General features: G+C 41.8%; 1 protein-coding gene across 1 annotated transcript in view; it reads left to right on the forward strand.

Moving 5' to 3' along the window:
- The first annotated feature begins 382 nt into the window (after positions 1-382).
- Positions 383-7,858, forward strand: part of scly (selenocysteine lyase) — a 34,298-nt gene continuing 26,822 nt past the window's right edge. Inside the window, exon 1 of the mRNA XM_034180687.1 lies at positions 383-449. The gene's annotated coding sequence lies outside the window, so the exon portion shown is untranslated. The remainder of the gene's footprint in view (positions 450-7,858) is intronic.

Genomic DNA, 7,858 nt, shown 5'->3' on the forward strand with positions numbered 1-7,858 from the left:
TAAGCCACCAAGACACCCGTGACAGTGCTGATAGTGTTATGCTTGAGTGCAAGTTTTGTATCCTGCATCACCAGTTATACAGCGTCATTGTGGAGTGGTGCAAAGAAGGATTATCTTCAAAGATGTGAAATTTCAGCAGTTTGCCAGAAGACACGTGGGAGACACTATTTTGTTTTCTAACATACAAAGTCCCTTTTGTCAATTGTAGATGCATGTTAATATTTAGTTTATGGTGTATGGTGTTTATGGTGTAACACTACAGGCATTGCCTTTGTCATTTCTCTCATCGAAGTTGAACTGACGCAGAAAACGTTTGCGTCTTTTTTAATAATTCCGGTTGAAATGCGGATTTCCCTTTAACAAATCTGGCAACTCAGAGTGACGCTCGGATTAGCTGGTGGAGTCAGAGAGCAGTAAAGTAGATAAGGACATCCTCACTTCACTTCAAGGTCTGTTCTAACACTAATCAGTCCGTCTTTTCACCTCACACAAAGAGATAGATGCTTGTTGAGTACGTAATACATTAATAATATGAGCACGGAAGCTGTGTTGTTAGCAAATGCTAGCAGAGGTAGCTAATTGAATTAGCCTCAGTTGGCGAAACCCAAAACCTCGGGCTCGGTGTGACAAAGATGAGACAGTTTTCGGTTCGTCCGTTAAGTTGTGAACACTAACAAAGGCTGCTTTTAGGTTTCTACATGTGCTTTAAAGAGGCGGTGTTAAGATTTAAACGTAGTCAGGAAGCTAAAGAACAGCTGCTGCATTCACTGAGTTTCAAAATGTCATAAATCTGAGATAACCTACGAATATAATTGTGGTAGTTTATAGCCCTGCAAACTGGTTACATCCTCTCAAATGTGACATAATACGAATATACGAAATAATGCAGTGTGCATTTATTTATTGGAATGTCCTCCAAAACTGAGGTTAACTTCATTTTTCCGCTCGGTTTTAAGAGATCGTGAATGAAATTATTTTGCATTGCCCGTCTCTTTAAATTATAATCCCCCCCCCCCCCCCCCCCCCAAATATATATATATATATACACACACACACACACACACACACACATCGTTGCAACAAACAATGACCAAGATGATTATATTTTATTTGTTATTAATGTTATTTTGATGATGTTAACCTGTCTGTTATGACGTCCCTTACCAAAAAATAGTACTTATAAGTATATAAAAAGTAAACTAGAAGTATACTTGAAACATACTTGCATATACTACTTTTTGGTAAGGGCTGTGCCGCTGCCTTTCTTGGTCAGGTCACCCTTGCAGAAGGTCTCGATCTCAATGGGATTTTATCTGGTTAAATAAAGGTTATTATTATTATTATTATTATTATTATTATTATTAGAAATGCAGTACTTGACATAGCAATGGCTTGAAGCGGACTTGACCCCAGCGTCCTCTGGTGGCTGTTTTTGGCCCATGAAAACATCACTGAACTCTTTAAATACATGTAATTTAGTCACTTTTTAAAGGGGTCAAACTCGTCATTAAAGTCAGTTTAATTTATTATACATCTGACTGAAATCCTTTGTTCTGATTGGCTGATTCACGTGTTATAATTGCAATACTTTTCACAATAAATCATCCAAAGTAAACAATAGCCACGTTATTGACTGATTCTTCACCATTTCTGGCAACATTATGAGTGATTGGGGACCGATTTTGTCGTAACGGGGCAACAGTGTTTTGCGCATACGCAGGGGTGATGCGTCGCAGACGACATTGTGGCGGAGAGCAGAAGGTTTGCGTCCGTGGATACTGATGGGATAAACGCTCTTCTATCCAAGAAAGACAGTGAGAGTACCGCAAAAAGCATCAAGAGAAGTTCTGCACTGTTCAAGGAGTTTTTAGTGAGGGATGACGGGAAAGATTTGCATGGTGTTTCACCTGACGAGTTCGAGAAGGTTCCCACTGCCACACTCTACCATGGACTGGGACAGTTCTACGCATCAGTGTGCTTCTGGCCAGAGGCTGAAACACAGCACCATGAACTCACTACGGTACAGGATATCCAGGTACAATAACCAAAAATAAAAAGAATAAAAAATGACTTAGCAAATTTTTCACACATTTGTAAAGATAAATTTATTAACTACACAGATGTATAATAAAACAAATGGTTACTGGTTTATCAGGCAGCATAATGGAATGTAACCCCGAGGGATCATTGCTGGCCAAGGCCAAAAGCCGTGGTCAACAATGATCCCGAGGGGTGACATTCCATTATGCTGCCCTCTAAACCAGTCACTATTTATGTAGTACAACGGTTCATTTCAGGTCAGCTTGGTGTATAAATCTCATTGTTCCACGCAATGATAGCCATCAGCTGGCTGTTAGACACAAAACCAAACCAGCTGATTTCAGTAGAACAGCCTACAGCCCGAGCATGTTTTCATCGGGCGGCCAGTTGCGGAAGTACGAGTTCTCACCTTTGGATTCAGCACTTTGCCCGAAGTGTATCTGCGCCATCCCATTTCAATTTTCAGTGGGCATTTATTTCTAAACTGGCCAGTTCCTCCATCCTTATCAAGCAGGTCCAGCCAGAGAATAGCGAGGTATGTTGAGACAGGCTTTTTCAGGAACAGGAAAGTGGCTCCAGCATGAAAACTTCATTTATCATGTTGCGAATTGAACCTGGTCTGGAACAGGTTATATTCAGAGTTTAAATCAACTATAGGAGCAGCGAGTTAATTGGTGTTTAATAATACTTACCAGTGTTTTGATGATATGTCCACTACACTCCCCCCAGTGAACATCCAGGGAAGGGACATTGAGAGAGTGGACTCATATAAGTACCTGAGTGTTCATCTGAACAACAAACTGGACTGGACTCATAACACTTGTAATAATACTTGTGGGATGGGGTCATGTTGAAATGTTCGAGGGAGAACAACACCTTAGATGATGTAAAGTACACCATGATTGGCGAATGGATAGTGACCTGTTTTCCAGCAATCTTTAGTAGGCTTCACCTTCACCCCAACATGCATCACTGATATGGATTGGGGGTGGGGGGGGGGGGGGTGTTACAATAAAATATAAATAATAAAAAATGCCCACATTGATTAAAAATGAAAAGAAGCTGGTGGCTTTGCCTCTCTCTCTCTTGTACCCTAACCAGTAGTCCATCGGCCATGCATGTTGTTGGTACTACTTGAGGTGGCCAAACAACATTTAGGTCATTTCATGAAAAGGGGTCACCAATATGTGACATGAGGGTCAATTTTTCACTCAGCGGCAGCTTGCACGACTTGATATGAGTCAGTGAGTGATCAGTCTCCACATTGAACTTCTGCACATATATTATGGGATGGTATTCGCGGGAATGCCCCAGAGTGCTATTTTTGGTGGGTATATTAGGACTCAAATGTAAGTGGTTGGTCGACCCGGGATGTGAAACAAACATAAAGTGAATAATTAAGGACTGATACTGTTAATGTCACAAAAATGTATGATCCCCATCCCAGGGTGATAGGTGTAGCCAGGAAGGGTTCAATGAAGGATGACAAAAGGGTCAAAATTTTAAAATAGTCCAATCATATTGAAATGTATACCGCATTATTTGTCTGATTGTAAAGATTTCAAAAAGGTATAGTTTGGGTTTATGAATGAATGTATGACAAACTGAATAAATTTAAAAATGAATTATTAAAACAAATCTGGAATATAATATAGAAAGACAATAATGACAACAAATATGAAACTTTTAAAAATATATTTAAAACCCTATATGATAAAAAAAAATTGTGCAATAATAAAATATAACAGGGAAAAAAAACACAGGTAGACCGTGGATGACTAAAGGGCTACAAAATGCCTGCAAATATAGTTCTCTAAAATTTTGGAAAAACTATAAATCGATTTAAGAATTTTATTGAGAAACATCAGTTGCTGACTGAAAGTCAGTATGGATTTAGGAACAACAGATCAACATCCTTGGGTGCTGATTGATCTGGTAGAAAAAAAAATAATTTGCAGTATTGATACAAAAAAATGCACTTGGAATACTTCTTGATCTGAAAAAAGCATTTGGCATAGTCAGTCATGACATATGGAAAAGTATGGCTTTCAAGGTATTGTTCTTAACTGGTGAAAGAGTTATTTACTCAACAGGCAACAATTTGTACAAATAAGAGTATACGTCTAGATAGAAGAATATTACATGTGGAGTAACTCAGGGCTCAGTTTAAGGTTCTGAAATGTTTCTGCGTATATCAGTGACATTTGCAAAGTATCAAATAGCCAGTATATTGCAGTTTGTGTTATTTGCAGATGATACATATTTTCTGCTCAGGTGTGGATCTGCAGCAGCTTTTGGAGGAGATCACAGAGGAAATAAATAAATTGATAAAGTGGGTTTGATATTAATAAATTGTCTTTAAATTTGAACAAAACTAGTTTTATATTGTTTGGGAGTCATAAAGTGTAGGCTCATTTATCATAAAATATTTATTTATTTATTTATTTATTTTTGTAAAAGCAAAAACTCACCTGATTCTGTTAGAATAACATTTAAACATAAAAAAAACAGGGTGTCATTTTTTGTTCGCATTCTAATGCCCTAAAATCCAAGACGGCTTCCACAATAAAAATAAAAATAAAATAAAAAAACGCATAAATTTGACATTACGGTTGTTATAAATCTGGTTCAAATATATATATATATATATATATATATATATATATATATATATATATATATATATATATATATATATATATATATATATACTCAACAAAAATATAAACACAACACTTTTGGTTTTGCTCCCATTTTGTATGAGATGAACTCAAAGATCTAAAACTTTTTCCACATACACAATATCACCATTTCCCTCAAATATTGTTCACAAACCAGTCTAAATCTGTGATAGTGAGCACTTCTCCTTTGCTGAGATAATCCATCCCACCTCACAGGTGTGCCATATCAAGATGCTGATTAGACACCATGATTAGTGCACAGGTGTGCCTTAGACTGCCCACAATAAAAGGCCACTCTGAAAGGTACAGTTTTATCACACAGCACAATGCCACAGATGTCGCAAGATTTGAGGGAGCATGCAATTGGCATGCTGACAGCAGGAATGTCAACCAGAGCTGTTGCTCGTGTATTGAATGTTCATTTCTCTACCATAAGCCGTCTCCAAAGGCATTTCAGAGAATTTGGCAGTACATCCAACCAGCCTCACAACCACAGACCACATGTAACCACACCAGCCCAGGACCTCCACATCCAGCATGTTCACCTCCAAGATCGTCTGAGACCAGCCACTCGGACAGCTGCTGAAACAATCGGTTTGCATAACCAAAGAATTTCTGCACAAACTGTCAGAAACCGTCTCAGGGAAGCTCATCTGCATGCTCGTCGTCCTCATCGGGGTCTCGACCTGACTCCAGTTCGTCATCGTAACCGACTTGAGTGGGCAGATGCTCACATTCGCTGGCGTTTGGTATGTTGGAGAGGTGTTCTCTTCACGGATGAATCCCGATTCACACTGTTCAGGGCAGATGGCAGACAGTGTGTGTGGTGTCGTGTGGGTGAGCGGTTTTCTGATGTCAGTGTTGTGGATCGAGTGGCCCATGGTGGCGGTGGGGTTATGGTATGGGCAGGCGTCTGTTATGGACGAAGAACACAGGTACATTTTATTGATGGCATTTTGAATGCACAGAGATACCGTGACGAGATCCTGAGGCCCAGTGTTGTGCCATACATCCAAGAACATCACCTCATGTTGCAGCAGGATAATGCACAGCCCCATGTTGCAGGGATCTGTACACAATTCTTGGAAGCTGAAAAAGTCCCAGTTCTTGCATGGCCGGCATACTCACCGGACATGTCACCCATTGAGCATGTTTGGGATGCTCTGGACCGGCGTATACAACAGCGTGTACCAGTTCTTGCCCATTGAAGATGAGTGGACCAACATTCCACAGGCCACAATTGACAACCTGATCAACTCTATGCGAAGGAGATGTGTTGCACTGCATGAGGCAAATGGTGGTCACACCAGATACTGACTGGTATCCCCCCCCAATAAAACAAAACTGCACCTTTCAGAGTGGCCTTTTATTGTGGACAGTCTAAGGCACACCTGTGCACTAATCATGATGTCTAATCAGCATCTTGATATGGCACACCTGTGAGGTGGGATGGATTATCTCAGCAAAGGAGAAGTGCTCACTATCACAGATTTAGACTGGTTTGTGAACAATTTTTGAGGGAAATGGTGATATTGAGTATGTGGAAAAAGTTCATCTCATACAAAATGGGAGCAAAAAAAAAAGTGTTGCGTTTATATTTTTGTTGAGTGTATATATACATATATATATATATATATAGAGAGAGAGAGAGAGAGAGAGAGAGAGAGAGAGAGAGAGAGAGAGAGAGAGATAAGCGCCTACCTCTGTAGATGGATGGGCTTTCCACGCAGCCTTTGCAGTGCCGCACTGTATGGGAAGACAAACTCCAGCTGCCATTCAGTAGCCTCAACGAGGAGTTCAGGGTTTCTCGCACAAGAGAGGCTTTGCTCTATCGGGACTCCAAGGACCTCAAGAGTGGCATCAGCGGGCATCATGGTACAAACGGGCAGGAAGTGGAGGGCTCAGGAGAGTTTGGAGGTAGCACAGTCTCGGCTGTGGCACAGGGCTCTGGTGGGAATGGTGACTAGGGGACATGCAGGACTCGGAAAATTTCCTCAGCCACTGTATGAGAAGGTACACGGTAAGGATAAACGCCAGCTAGTCCTGAGGTGCGCTCAGGAGTCAAGGAGGAACGGGCCAGTAGGATGGTGGGCATGCAACAGCAAGGAGCATGTACAAAGTGGGAGGGTGTGCTGGAGAGGAAGGTTTCCTGGCTGGAGATCTGGCGGGCAGAACCCCAGCGCACCAGCTTCACGGTTCGAGCTGTTTATGATGTCCTGCCCAGCCCTTCCAATCTCCCCCTCTAGGGCATGGGTGGTTCTCTGGCTTGTGCGCTGTGCTCCAGGAGAGGCTCTCTGGAACACATTCTGAGCAGCTGCTTGATAGACTTGGGAGAGGGCCGATACCGGTGGCGGCACGACCAGGTGCTGATGTCTGTTGAAGAGATCCTCTCTAAAGCAGTGGAAAACCAAGCAACAACTGGGCAAAAGGAGTATCCCCTTCGTCAGGGCTTAAGAGCAGCCACAGTCACACCCAAACCTGCAGCCGGCCTTCTCACCTCAGCAGTGGACTGGGATCTACGAGTGGATTTGGACAAACAGCTCCCAGTTCCCAGACCATGTCGCAACAACTGCTTTGAGGCCAGATATCATGCTCTTGTCAGTTTCCTCAAGGCAGGTGCTATTGATTGAGCTGACAGTTTCCTGGGAGGATTGCATAGTGGAGGCAAATGAGCAAAAACAATCAGCGTACTAGGAGCTGGTCGAGCAGTGCCAAAGAAGAGGTTGGAAAGCACGCTGCGAGCCCATTGAAGTGGGGTGCAGAGGTTTTGCTGGCCGCTCACTATACAAGGTGTACTCGCTGCTTGGTATCACGGGGGCTGCAAAAAGGAAAGCCATCAAGTCCACCACGGAGGTAGCAGAGAGAGCCTCCAGATGGCTTTGGATCAGGAGGAGCAATCTGTGGGCAAATGCTACTGTGACACAAGCCAGGGTCTGATCAACCCTTGCTGGGTCGCCGAAGGGAGAGCGTATGATGTTGAAAGACCCGAAACGTCTGATGAGCTCCGTAACATCACTGAAGATGTGTCCCCGTGCATCTCAGGATGTATCTTAATTAATGTGTGTGTGTGTATATATATATATATATATATATATATATATATATATATATATATATATATATATATATATATTAAT

This window comes from Thalassophryne amazonica, chromosome 10 (genome assembly GCF_902500255.1).
Source record: "Thalassophryne amazonica chromosome 10, fThaAma1.1, whole genome shotgun sequence".
In the NCBI taxonomy this organism is placed as follows: domain Eukaryota; kingdom Metazoa; phylum Chordata; class Actinopteri; order Batrachoidiformes; family Batrachoididae; genus Thalassophryne; species Thalassophryne amazonica.